The 15,023-nt window shown below is 41.4% G+C and overlaps 1 long non-coding RNA gene across 1 annotated transcript in view; it reads right to left on the bottom strand.

Annotated features, from left to right (window-relative positions):
- Positions 1 to 3,582: 3,582 nt before the first annotated feature.
- LOC116695699 (uncharacterized) overlaps positions 3,583 to 15,023 on the bottom strand; it is a 20,520-nt gene continuing 9,079 nt past the window's right edge. Inside the window, exon 3 of the long non-coding RNA XR_004333535.1 lies at positions 3,583 to 3,921. This is a non-coding gene — a long non-coding RNA (uncharacterized LOC116695699). The remainder of the gene's footprint in view (positions 3,922 to 15,023) is intronic.

Raw genomic sequence — 15,023 nt, 5'->3', positions numbered from 1 at the left:
ATTTTTACTGATGTCATTGCAGTTTCCCTTTGGTGCAGTATCACTGAAAATGTCCTCCCTGTGGGACTAATTAAGGATCTTATTTTAAATGTTTTATGTGTTTTCAGATCTCTCAATTGCCATGATAACCAAGATGTTCAACGGGGAAATGTGGAAAGCTGCCATATTCCCGGTCATTGCTTTGCCAAATCATCTATGGTAACTTTTCAAAAATCTTAATCTCGACATCAGGCTAGGTATAACATAATTAATCATAATTTCATAATAAATAATACCAAACTACCTTTACACAACTCCAACATCACCATCTTAGACCCTCATCGCATGTGGTGTAAATGGTGTTTTCTGGGATTCTGGGTCTCCAAGAGGCCATAGAAATGAGATTTCTAAGAAGTTTTTTTTTTTTTTTTCTGTTTTAAATGTTTATGCAAATGTTCAATATTTCATTTGTTATTGCTCAATGTTTTGTTTCAATATTGCCATTGTTATTTATTGCTCTTTAGAACTTGTTAAATTATCCCTTATATACCCGTTTTGTCATGTTCCTTAACAATTTTCTTGTCTGCAGTTAATTGAAATATTTTAGAATATGGGTGATTCTATTAATGCTGGCTAATATTAAATCAGTGATACAGTATTTTAAATTGTAGAGTGAAAAACGGAATATACAGTGATTAACTGTTACATACTGTTATAGTACTATGTTGCCATATTAAATACATCAAAAACAGTGCTGTCCAATCTGAGTGCTGTCCAATCCAGTGCAGCCCTGTTGTTTTATTGCACGGCTGTTCTCAATATAAATGCACATTTGGAGGTGTTGCTGAGCGCTTTTTAAAAAATGTGTGCCAAGCCAGGCTAGCTTCCTGTCATTACGCTAAGCTAGGCTAACGTGACTCCGTAGTCCTCTGAAAGTCTCTGTTGGAAAGATAAGCACCTTTCTCCAAATGTTGAAATGTTCCCACTTCACAACAGTCCACTTGTCAAAAATGAAAATGTGCACGTCTGCAAACAGAAACATCAGGTAAAGATGTCTGCCTACTAAAAAAGTGTGGTTTTAACAATACAAATGATTTGCAGTAGGGTACGACCCTTGCAGCGATACACATGCTCTACATTTTGGCATGGTTTACTATGTCCCCTGAGTGAACACCTGTAATTCGTTGCTACAAGAACATGTCCCCTTTCAAAAGGTAAGGCTATTTCCCCGAAGGGCTTCCTCCTCTGTGACACGACGCCTTGTACCTTAAAGTGATAAAAGCATACTTTCATATTCCAAAACATGAATATATAAATATAAATGAACATGCATAGATAATGTTCAGCTTTTGGCTGTCAGATTGCTTTTTAGTGCAAAAAAAGCACAAATGACTTATATGTCCATGGCACCTACAATCCACCAACACAATGGGAACTGCGTTACAGCTGATCACTGTCCTCAACGCTTTTTATTGAATGCATGGAGGACAAGAAGAGATCCAATTGTGTGGAAGAACGTTTTGGCTAAAATGTCCCACTTATGAATAAAGTGGAGCTAAATAACAATGTGTAGATGTTCCTTTTTTTGTAAAAAGGTTATAGCAGCCATTTTTCTGCCACTGAGTCTAAAGTGATTTGAATATTCAAAATGTCAAACACAGCTGGGACGTACTGACAAAAATGTAAATGTCAGTACTGTCAGCACATGTAGGCTACTTAAGAAATTATTGTAGGCCATATTTTCCCTGTGATATAATGTTATTCATTGACTGATATAATTGTGAAATGGGTAATAAATTGCATTTAACGTGATATTAAACAGGTCTTGAAGTGCCCTTATATGTACATGGCTTGAGCACCCACTCCCTGTTTACGTCCCTGGTTGGAATTATTGTGTTAATATGTGGTTTGAAGCCATTGTGCCATGTCATGTGAAGATGAATTATACTCATCAGAATCAGAATGGCTTGGTATATTATATTACTTGGTGATGATAGAGCACAGGGAAAGTCAGAATGCATGTTAAAAATAAGAGTGAAATACAAAATTACAATATATATGCAAATATAAAATAATAAATATGCGGCATATTGCTATGTTGTATATAGTCCTGGCAGATGTCCATATTGCATGGTCTGTGGACAGGGGGGTTGTGTGTGTGTGGGTGTGTGTGTGTGTGTGTGTGTGTGTGTGTGTGTGTGTGTGTGTGTGTGTGTGTGTGTGTGTGTGTGTGTGTGTGTGTGTCTGCCCTCTATAACCAATTACAAAATTCCTTGACTCAGTAGGAATTCTCTGGGCACACCAACAGGGCCATATGGACTGGACAGATGTAGGTGCCACCACCAAGGGACAGAGATGAGCTATTTATATGTTACGCGCTCCCCCTCTCATTCACTCTAAACGTCCCGACTGTGGATTCTGTATTCTTGGTTTTAGCAGAGAGAACATGCAGGAGAAAAATCCACTCAGGTAAATTATTCATCACCAGGCATCCAACATCTAATGGGATGTTGGAAAGTCCGCAGCACGTGGCCCAACAACGGCTTCAAAAACTGGGATATTTGTTGAGATCAAAGTGACACAAGCCAAATTATAATAGATGACACTAAAGGCGGTGACATTGCTGCGTCTAATGATCAAAGACAGACTAACAAGCAGCGCAATCACTCAGGACCGGCTGCCATGCAAAGCTGTTCCAGCAGGCTGGGCTGAGGCGATACCAGGCAGGAGCCAGCATTCAGGGACCTTTAAAAAAGCACCAGCAGCAGATAAAAGGCTTGGCACGCAGGAGTGGTTTGAATAAAGACCGAGAAAAAAAAAAAAAAACATGTTCACGCTGATACTTGTTTCCTGCTACATAAGAGACTAAATAAAACATCATAGACTTGTGGGGAGAATGGAACAACTATGCAACAAAAACTAATACAGCTGGTGAGAAGGACATAACGTTAGCACAGCAAAATAAATGTGGGGTTAATGTTCATTACATAACCATAAACATGTGCAGCCAATGATTCTGTATCAGTAATCTGAGAGGGGAACAGCACAGGCAGATCCTGAAATTTGCTAATGGTATAGTCATCATCTGCCTGCTCCATTAAGATGAGTATGAGCATGGGTAGATGAATGTGTCCCATAGACTGCATAGAAAGAATGAACGCAGCATTGGTGACCGTGACGTAGAGCTGGTAAATGTATCGATATCGTATCAATACCGTGATATGAGACTAGATATTGTCTTAGATTTTGGATATTGTAACATCATAATATGGCATAATAGTTGTTTTTTTCCTGGTTGTAAAGGCTGCATTACAGCAAAGTGATGTAATTTCCTGAACTTACCAGACTGTTCTAGCTTTTCTTCTTATTTAACTTTACCCACTCAGTCATTATATATCCACATTACTGATGATTATTTACCAAAAATCTCATTGTGCCACCAAGAGTCAACACTACAATATCGTGATATTACTTTTTTTTTTGTGGACTGCAGTTTTAAATACAACGATTTGCTTCTTTTTTTTTAAAACTTTTTGGACCATGTGTCAGGCCAATCACATGTAATGTGTATAGAGTTGGTGGGCGTGCTTAACATTAAGTTACTGTAAAACAAAGAAGATGGCTGCTACGGCTGCTTGTGAACAGCGGTCTTTTGAATTGGCTTTGGCCACGACTCTGGTTAACTTGTATTTAAGGTTTTCTTTGAGAAATGAAGAAAGAACACTGAAAACACTAAAAAAAGGAAGATGTGTTCGGAGTTTTGCCCACCGGACACGGCAAAAGTTGAATCTATCAACCAGCGTTGCTCTGGTCGGTTGTAGCGCTAGCCTATTGCGTGCAGAGGAAATTTGAAAGACAACCGTGTATCCCGCCCATCGGATTGAGCCCTGCTTATGGTGAGTTCCCGGACCCAACATCTGGATGTGGGTCTGGCTAGTCAGGCTGGGTGTGACATGAATCTGCGCCACATTTGACTGGATTATGATTTATAAAAGGAAACCGACGTAGGACGTGCATGAGCATGTTCGTCCGTATGCCACTTTTGACATGAATCCGAAGCATAGTATTTTTAATGCTATGTACTTCATGAAGGGAATCAGGTCTAACTTGTGTGTGCGGTGTCCAACAGTTGCAGAAATACACGTGACCTCTTCGCAACCCCAACGTGCGTTGTGAAGGTGGCAGGTAAGGCGATGGGTATCCGACAAACCCCTTTGACAGCAAGCTCGTTGTACAGTATTTTTTACACTGGATAGCCCAAACCAACCCCTTCCCTTTCAGTCTGAATCTCTCCCCTCAGGCTGTAGATTCAGAGCACCCCGGTTCAGGAGCAAGAGGAATACAAACTCTTTTGTTCCCTGTGCAGTATCTCATCTTAATAATGTGCATGTAATTTTGAATATTTTAGAGATCGCTGCTGTAATATTGGGTAGAATTGTGTTCTATATGTTGTAAGTACAAGAAACATTTTCCCACTTTTTTTGTCTTTGCATTTAGTTGTACCCTTGCACTCCTGTTTGCAAATGAAGTTTGGGAAGCTGGAATGGAATAACTAGAGAGGAGACGATTTGCAAGTCCTCATATTGTGCACAACTTAATTGGTTGTCATGGGCGGATTGACAATTAGTTTTTAAATCTGTTTTATTAGTGCCACATGGCTACTATAAGCAAGACTTGGGTAAGTTTTAGGCTCAAACTTCTTGGTTTCTTCAAACTATCTTTGAGTGAAGGGAGGAGACAGGTTGCAAGTTGGAGACTTTGTACACCCAACCTTCCACTTATCCACTCTGGCTTCCTTCCTTAGAGGATTTGACAACATCACACTTCTTAGCCTTTGCTTCTCAGAGACAACCGTTGTTCTTTGCCTGACCCAGGACACCTATGGGAGAAACAAAAAGGTAGATTAAAGCTTTTTAACAAACTACACACTCGTTTTTCTGGTGAGCCGTGTAGCTCTGTTAGGTAGGTAAAGTTTTCAGACACTAGTGGCACAAATCATGGTCCACCACTTTGGTCCATACTGTAATATCTCAGTAACTGTTCAATGGAACACCATGAAATTTGGTATGAACATTCACAATGACAAGTTCATTATTGGGCCACATGATGGTTTAATTGTTTGAACAAGAGGGGGAAATAAAGTTAAAGTGGATTGAATAATGGCTCTAGGTTTCCTCACTGCAAATCTGCAGGTCAAAATTCATCATAACTGAGCGTATTGCAAAAACATTTGCTCCCCCTCCCCAAGGAAATCCATTGAACATCTGACTGAACATTTCTGGACCATTTGGATCTGACCAATTACGTTTATTTGAAACTAAACAGTAATATCATGATACATATTTTAAAGAGAAAGAGTAGTGCCTGAGCACGTGCCTTACATTTGCATTTTTATGTTTGAGACTTGAGAAGAAAACTAGAGTGTTGCCTGACCCATATAAGCAGTCTTCTCTCAAAAGACCATGTAACAGAAAACAAAAGCGGCGCTTTACGGCTTAACAAAGACAACCACATCTGCAGCAAAGTCAGTACTACCACATGAGCTTTCCTTCCAATGCAACTGGTGACATGCTGCCAAAGGCCAGTGGCCACCAGGGCCACAGTGAGGGATGCCATATGCTGTCCAGCAGGGTCATCTGGGAACTGCAGTTCCTGGCTCAGTATCAGGCTTCATTACCACTGCATTGTCAACCGGGGAGTAGGCCACGGCTCCACGGCAACAGCTCTGTCAGAGACTGAATTCACTCCGCCAAATCTCTCACATCAAACACCCCTATTCTGTTTCACGGACTCCACGCTTTTATTCAGCCTCGAAAACACGCAATTGTGATGTCTTTGAGAAGCCTGGAGTTTGACTTGTGTAAAAGAGTTGGAGATCAGAAGGAGTTTTCGCGAAGAGGGTTTCTGTTAGAGAGAATTAGGTTAATATCACTCAGCCATCGATTTCCTCAGGGCGCTTGTTATCAATGTTTTAAAAGCAGAAGGATGATTTTTTTTTTAATGTTTAAAGAGGCTAGAAACTAGAGCATGTGTTTCCGTCCTCACTCTGCTCGGCTCACATGGCCCGCTGCAGAAAGAGAGCAAGGAATGTTCTTCACGCAGGCAAAACTATCCCAGTAAATGTAATGTTTTATTCAGTGCCACTTCTCTTCATCATCCTCAGCTCTCTCCTTTAACCAAAGAAATCTGAATCTACCTCCTAAAAAAAAAAAAAAGTACCTTCCTGCCACTGAACTTCAACACATTTTTTTATTATCCCTACTTGTGCTGCTAAGCCAAACTGGGAGTGCATATGTATGCATCATTGAGAAGCTTTGATCAACAGCTCTGGCTGAGGAGGGTGGGGTGGTCTTTACATTCTCGCCCATGGACAGAATTTTGCCTCCAGAGGGCACGTTCAAGGGTGCCTGGGTAGGTCACTTGTGGCCCAGTCCCCCTCTCTCTCCCCATCTCATGTCTTCAGCTGCCCTCTGGAAAAAAGCCCTAAATCGTGCCCCAAAAAAAATATTTTTAAAAAACATTCGCTGGAAATCTTCACTATCTATACTTTCTTTTTTTATCTTTCTGCTTTTGTTTCCCTGCAGATGTGGCATTCCAGTGTACGACAGTTGGCTTCCCTCTTTCCATGCAAATCATTTAGAAAAGTGATTCCTAGTTTTAGTAATTCGTGCTCTTTGAAAGCTGTTTCAACATGCCTATGAATGTACGGGTTAGGGTTATTTCAGAGTGAAAACACTCTCTTACATTGTATTCATCAATATGGCTCACTCACTTTGATTCTTTTTATAACACAAGTATTTCATATTTAAATAATTTTTCAATACAACATGATGAATTGAATGCACTTGATGTGATGCAACATATGTCGACAAGGCAACAGAATCCTTTTCCAAACTTAAAAGAAAAGTATAAAAATAAGTTATAAGTCTCATTTTCTTAAACCATGTTCAGTCAGAGTGATGTATTATGCTCCAACCCTTACAACTCACTTGCGGCTATATTTGGTATTATAATTATAACAGTGTCTGAAAGTAATGAGATTATGCTCTGTTGGACTAATTTCATCTCATGTCAGTGATTGCATTGGTAAGCAGGTAATTAATAACGTGGAGCAGCCTGATGCTTCATAGCAGTGCATTTAAACTGATCGCAGCTTGGAGCCGGGGTCTGTGGCGCCACACTGACGCCTGGATCGAGATACGTCTGTTTCAAAGAGCCTCCAAATATCACTGAAAACATTACCACAGCCACTCAGCGTGACTCTGTAAAAGAAAATCAAATAATATTAGGGAATTTTTTTAGGCTGAGGGTGGGGCTGAAGATAAATCGAAATGGAAATGATTGGTGAGGATCGATGAATCATTTATGAGCTGGAGATGGGCCCGAAGCAGAAGACAAAGTTAGCCCCCCCCCCGCCACCACCACCACCCTCAGCCAGGCATGGCTGCGATGCTAACTGTGATTTCACTGTAGCTGGCCGCCTTTGTTGTCGTCTGGCTAACAGTCCCAGTGGGAGGCCGGCTCTGATTCACTGCAGTGTCCCACACTCGCTCTCTGTTCACTTCCCTCATTCTCTCTATCATCCCCCCACACGCTTCACTTTCTCTTCAGTCCAGTCTCGTGGCAGTTTGTGAAATGGTGTACAGGTCCCATTTATGTTGTTATTGTCGTGTATTGATAAAGAATTTGGAAGTAATGTATTTCAATGGGAAGCCTATTTCATGATCACAGAACGATTGCGGTAACAAGTAGTATTGAAAAAGGGGAAAATCCGCGCAGGGAGGTAGGTCGGGGTTGGGGTGGGGCTGGGGGGACGGGTCAAACAACACTTTGACTTTCACCCTGGAGGGGAGGGATCATGTCCCGTTGTTATCGGCGTGTCCCCTTGTGTTCTTTTTTTCCTAACCACAACCGTCCCTTTGTTGTGGCCGGTGTGTGGCATTTCATTTCCCCGTTGTGGCGTGCCACAGAGACCGCGGATGGTGTCCCACGTGTCTTGGTCCGTCCCGTTGTGACACCACGGATCGTGTCCTGGTCACCATCCCGCGTGTGATATTTCATTTCAGAATCAGAATCAGCTTTATTTGTCAGGTATGAGGACACATACGAGGAATTTTGCTTTGGATCATCATTGCTCACAATGCGCTTACACATACAAAACAACCAAACAATATATGCACACTAATATACTCTATATACAGAAACAATATAGTGTGCATGGCAGTTTGTGCAATGGTCACGTTCCAAAATCGTGACCTGTACACAAAATGGACGAGAAAATCGTGACATGTACAGTACACGAATCCATCAAATCTAAATAGCGTGACCATTTCACGAACTGGTGTCAAACCGGGTTGTTGTTTTCCCACTTTTGCTTCCATCCTTCCTTCTTTCCTCCCTTTGCTCTGTACACTTGTCTTTGCTTGGTAGAACAAGAATCCTCCGCCTCCCACTCGTCTGGGCCCCTCATTTAACCACATCGTGTAGAGATGCTTTTAACATTTTAAATGATGTCTTTATACTAGAACTTTAATCTTCATGTGTGAAAGTGTCCTGAAAGTGTCCTGAAAGTGTCCGCTACTCTTCTGGCTGAGAGGCTTTAGGGGCTGGAAAAGAACTGTTTTTTGCTTCGTACAAAAAGTTCTGTGTATCAAATATGCATGCACCTCTAAGCAATCTGCAGTGTTGATGAGAAATTTGAGAATCTCCATCTCCGAGTAAAATCTTTAAAAAATAGACTTTAAATATTTTGTTGCTCAAACACGCTATGTACATAGCAGAATAAAGCAACTAATTGACCAAAGCAAGATGAGCCACAGACCAATCGATACTTCACCTTTTGATAGTCTTACAGCTGACCAGGTCCTAAAGTTAACTTATTTTGATTTAAAATCCTCCCAAAAGATTTTGGATTTAAAAATCCACCCGCCACTGTCAGTTTTTACCAGCCACTTTTTTTGCCTGATACAGGTGAAAAACAGGAATTGCTGTCCTTCTAAGATCCTGTCCTGGTCATGACATTGTGCCGCCATCACATGCTTTAGTAGGGGGGCCCGCCTTAATAATCCAGCATGAAGACATAATTTCCAATCCTGGACTGGGACACACGTTCATACAGTTTGATAAAGTACCTACTGGACTTTAACTTTTCATTTTCATTTAACAGGTCATCCTGTACATCTCATCTGCGGTTTTTCCTGCATCCACTGTGTGTGATTGTGTGTGTGTGCGTGCGTCAGTTGTGGGGGGAACAGAGCAGCAGCTTTCAGCAACTTTATAGTGAAAAAACGTAACAGCGTATCTTGATGTTAAAATGTCTTCATGTTGGCAGGACGTCTTTCGCTGTTTGTCGTGTTGGTAAATGTGAGATGTTCGAGTCACACACGTCTTGTCTTCATATCAGAAACAAGAAACTTAATGTGACCCGTTCTCACTCCTGATTGGTCAGTGGCTGCACGTGGGACTGCTGGGATTGTAGTAATAGTAGTATATTGTAGTAGTAGTAACGAAAATGCAATAGGGGTCCCCGACTTTCAATCAATGCCTCTGATTGTTCCCTGACCCGTAAGCAACTGCGTACCCTGCTTACCGATAGTTACGCGTCTGGATCACTCAATTCTCATTGGCTACCTGCCAATGTGGCAGTTAGATTGGCAGTGGTCGGGTGTTAATTTCAGGACCTGCAGCTGGGGTTTGGGATTGTGATAATGGGGTGTTTTTAGACCAAACCAGGAAAGAAAATGCCTCTGCACTCAATTGGATAGACCTACAACCAATTAGAGCAACAGAGTATGTGACGTATGTTGAAAGTTTGCTGAATCCCATGATAAGGATGGTAAAAACATCTTTCCGATCGACAAATGCCTTGATTGCGGTTCTCTGTTCCTCTTGTAAAATGAATACGCTGTTGTGATCTTTGGTAGCAGCTATACTGGTGGAATCTACACATCTCAACTCTCCAGCGGCAGCCTTCTGTTTCCCGAGTGCTCTTTGGTGATGTGGTTGATTACGTTTCTGTTGATCATCTGTCCATCATCGTATAAAGCCCACCCTGACAATTCGATTGGTCCAAACAGCTCTGGTTCAAGCATAGTTGCTCCACAACGGATCAAGTCCAGACCCAACCTCAACTGTTGTGGGAGGGGCTAAGTTTGGCTGGCATCCAAGCTAAGGCTATGCCGTGCATCCTGAAGCTACTAGCACAGGCTCAGAGCTTAGGCTACATCGTAGCTGACGTGAATCTCTAGTTGTAGTTCTAACATGTAGTTCTAAGGAACTACAAGATTGTGTTTTCCCTGCCGCATTTGTAATTCCAGTCAGTTCTCCTTTTTAGTATCAAACATCTATCAAAGAGATCCCACTGCCTTCTACTCACGTTGATCGCCGTTCTGTATTAATTGGGTAAGATGGTGCCGCAGATTGTCTTCTTCTGTGTGTGGGATTGTTTTGGGATGTTTTTATTGTTAATTGACTTTCTGCTGTGGTACCCAGAGCTCTTTCTACCAGAGATGAGCTCATGGACATCAGGGAAACAACTTCAGTGGATCTCCTCCTCCCCCCAACTTTTCTCCCATCATCTGTTAATTTATTGGACGTTCTGCTGTGAAGCAACGCCGGAGAAGGGAACATGCAGGAGCGCTTGTGCGTCTCCGCCGGCATGGACTTTGCACAGCGATAGTTCTCTGCAAGGTGTGTTCACTGTACAAAAAATCTGGACAGACTTCAGCTACTGATGGGGAAAAACAGAATTTTTTATCGTCTTCCATTTTATGCTTCAAGGAAACTTGGCGTATGGATTGGAACAGACTCTGCGCTGCAGGTGGCAGGCTTCCAACTTTTCAGAGTGGAAGACAGAGCTCTGCGGCAAAACAAATAGTGAAGGTAAAGATATCTGTTCTACACTAACTGTTACTGTTAGGAAAATGGTGGACCCACAAATGCAGAGACAGCGGGGCAGTGGTGAGCTTGAGGATTTAATAAAATTAAAAGGGATACGACTAAATGAGTCCTGAAGAAAGCAGGCAAGCATGGTACCAAAAACGGTTGAGGAACCAAAAGATATCCAAAAATAAACTGGCACAGCTTGACAAAGGGGTTAGATATACACGCACAATGATCTGACAACAGATAAAGACAACACAAAGACTAAATACACAAGATAACAAGGGTGAAAAAAGGGCTCGGGAACAGGTGAAACACATCAGGGTGGGGCAGACAATCACAAAGGCGGGAAAACGCAAGGCAGGAAGTGTAACCAGACATGACATGGGAGAGACCAGACTACAAAATAAAACAGGAAACTGAAGCATAGAACATACACAAGGATGAAAAGGTAAAATGCAACAGAGAACACAAGCAAGACACAAAACAACAAGGAAACAGGGAATTAATTAACACAATAAAACCGGAAAAACTATAACAGAAAATCGCAACCATGACACTAACAGTGGCCAGTGTGAAAATGCGACAGTGATCCTGCAGCACTGTTCTCCTGATCTGGAAAGAAAATGCTTTTCTACAGGGCCCAGAATTTTGTGTGTTGATCATCTTAGATTTTATTTGACTGTAAATAGATGACATGAGTTACCTATCATTCATATCTCACAGTCAATCTGAAGGAGGTTTTACATGTGGGAACTTTTTCTGTATTGAGACAGGTCTAGTACGTACATCATGTTGGGTTTTCAGCTGTTTCAGCTTTTTTTTTTTTTCAAATCAATGGATTTTAAGTCTAACAGTATTCATTATGAGCAGTCTGTTCACTGAGTGTGTGTTCTGTGTTTCTCTGTGGTCTGCGTCATTTCCCACACATGTTCTGCAACTGTCCATCTGCCCACATACGGGCATTGGTCAGACCTACCCCAGGGTCAGTACAGTGTATAAACCTAAATACAATTCAATTTTATTTATAGTATCAATTCAAATTACAATTAAAGTAAATATCTCTTTATAGCCAAAGGTTTTTATTGTTATTATTATTATTTTTATACTGTCTTTTCTTTTACTGTTCTGTATTGTTGCTAAAAACTGATGCTGGAAGTTTCAATTTCCTCGCGGGAGTCATCCCAGAAGGATTAATAAAGAGAGGTCTAATTCATAACAAGAGTTATCTTGAGACACTTTACAGATAGAGTAGGTCTAGACCCCAATCTATAATTTACAAGGACCCAACAGTTCTAGTAGTTCCCTCCAGAGCAATCAACAGTGGCGAGGAAAAACTCCTTTTAGGAAGAAACCTGGGACAGACCCAGGCTCTTGGTAGGCGGAGTCTGACGGCCGGTTGGGGTTGAAATGAAGAGTGGCAATAACAGTCACAGTAAAAGATAATGGAACAGGGACTCAAAATAGTAGTTTGTGGCAGGGCACTGCACGGCATTACAAGGCCCAGCACAGCGTTAATATGATCTAACAGGGCATCGCAGGACGTGTAATCACAGCTTCCAGATGAGACTTCACGTTTCTTTAAACATCTCTTCCCTGCTTGCCTGCAGCTACACTTTTTTTTTTTTTTACTAACTTCAGTATAAAAGCCCAATAACAGTAGCAATTTAGATTGCAATCAAGATTTGATTCACCTGAGCAGGAGCCGCGTTACCACAGCAACTGCACTGTATTCTTGCTGGACGGAAAGAAATGCCTCATTATTTTTGCCATACTTCTGCAGTCTGAGCGGCTCGTTGTCACACGTGAACTGAAACACGGGAAGAGGGAAGGTTTACATGTCAGGATGAATCTGAAGCACATCAAGTTTTCCAGCACCACGCTCCGCAAGTTAGCATCAGGAATCAAGGTGGAAATCGGGTCCTGATTTGGTAACCAGTGGAGCTACGGGTGCTGAAACTGGGGACCACTGATCATCATCATCATCATCCTCATCATCAGAGTATGACTCATGGCTTTCCATGCAGACGCAGCTCTCCATGGCTGGGTGAGAAGTGGATGGGAAGAACAGGAGCGGAAACTTTTAATGAGCCTGAACTATATCGGGATACTAATTCACACTCTCACAGCCAGGTAGGAGCACACACACACACACACACACACAACCGCGGAGACACACAAATACACTATAATAAGGCAGCACTAATTGGGAAATGTAGACACATAGGCACACACATTTTTGTGCCCATACACTCACCCATGCTGGCACATGCCAACACTCCCAGACACACCCATGTACATGCGTGGCCTGACGAACAATAGCAGCTCTTGTCAGGGCTGTAGCTATTATTCAGAAATGTTGTTATCCAATCATGCCTGCGCTGAAGTCGTTAGCGGACACGTTACACTGCTGGGAGCATCTGCTGCAGCACAGACCACACACATTCTCATTTTTAGACACCATACTGTAAAATAAATTCTGACTCAGGGTCAAGCATGCCTTTATAGTTGCCATGGGATACTTTGAGACTGTCATCCCACAGGAGAACACTCCCAGGAGTTTGTCCAAGCAGCATTTGCGACCGAGATTTAGGTTTATGGTAAAGGGAAGGCACATGGCAGTGTGTGTCAAAAGCTCTAAACCCTCATGTTGTCCTTGGGTTAAATTGACCAGTTTTCCCATGTCAATGTTCTTTTTAATTACCCAATTGCAATTACCCAAAATAACATGACTGACACAACGCTCTTTGGCAACTACAAATCTCTATTTTCATGAATTTTGGTGTGTCTTATTCAGTTTTATAGCATTTGAAAAAAAGTGCTTTTGAAATAGTACTGAGTAAAAGTTGGCATGTTCCCGTCTGTAATTATCCATCAACATCCATTCCTTGAATTTTTGTCCAAATAATTCCTAATTTCGGCTTTTCTATATCAAACTTTAGGTCTAATTTTCTATGAATGAGGTTCATTGAACATAAATTCCAAAAATAACTGTAAAACTGAAGTAAACAAGTTAAAAAAGTGACACACATTGAAAAAAAGCATCAAAAGTGTGGAAAAAAAGGGACAAAAACGTAAGAAACTGTTAAAAACATTGATACAAAGTGTCAACAAAAGTGTTGCACCGACATCACAGAAAGTGGGACAGAAAGAGCTAAAACCAACAAAGACCGTGAGATGGAAAGTCTTATTGAAGAGTTTTCCGGACCAAAATAAAACAAACTTTCCCCAATCAGGGTTGAGATGTAAAAGAGCTTAAGGATACCTGAGAACAGGTGGAGGAGGTGCAAGAGAGAGAGCGAGACATCCTCCAGGGGATAAAAAAAGACAGACTAGAGACAACAATGAATCAAACTTGATCGAGATATTTATTGTTGAGGTGGGAGCCAGCAGTGGATCAGGAGCTTGACCTCTTCCAATTATGGTAATTTCCTTAGTTGGTACACAAGCCAACAACTATTGAAAACCGCTTAGGGGAGACAATAAATAATGTTCCAGGGAAATAGGTGTTACTTCCACCACATTTTCATGTCAAAGTGCAACCCGGAGATTTATTCTGAACTTGGCTCATGGAAAAACAAACAGAATACTACTTCCCCCCTCCCCCCTGCGAAATTCAAAGCATTTGGAAAGGATTGTGTTGATTATCTACTGTACGAAGCAGCACAAGCCTTGACTCGAGCTCCCAGAGACACACTGCATGCAACTGACCTGGAGGAGAAAGCTCAGAAATCGATCTGTGGGAGAAAATAACAGCCAAGGGCTGAAATCCGTTCAGGACAAAATCCTATTATTGACCAAAATCTAAAGCAAGAGTGAAAAACAACCTGCACTCTAAAGTATTGCACACAAGAAAACAAATGCAAAGGATGTCATTTATTTTACAAATTATTAATCAAATCAACCAATAATGTGTTAAGGGACCTGCACTTCAATTACAGATATTACATTGCATACAGAATAAATATGACTGGTAGTGAATGGGGAACAATTTTTTGATCCTGTATGAATTGAGCCATGAATTACACATATGATGTTCATCAGTTTAACGGAATATTTTGCAAGTCCAAAAAGTCTCAGTTTGGAATTTATGGTCAATCAACCTCATTTGTAGGAAATTCTACCTAATGTTTGAGTTAGAAAAGCAGACATTAGGAATTATT

The sequence above is a fragment of the Etheostoma spectabile genome, chromosome 9, assembly GCF_008692095.1.
Source record: "Etheostoma spectabile isolate EspeVRDwgs_2016 chromosome 9, UIUC_Espe_1.0, whole genome shotgun sequence".
In the NCBI taxonomy this organism is placed as follows: Eukaryota; Metazoa; Chordata; class Actinopteri; order Perciformes; family Percidae; genus Etheostoma; species Etheostoma spectabile.
This window is presented reverse-complemented; position numbering and strand designations above follow the sequence as displayed.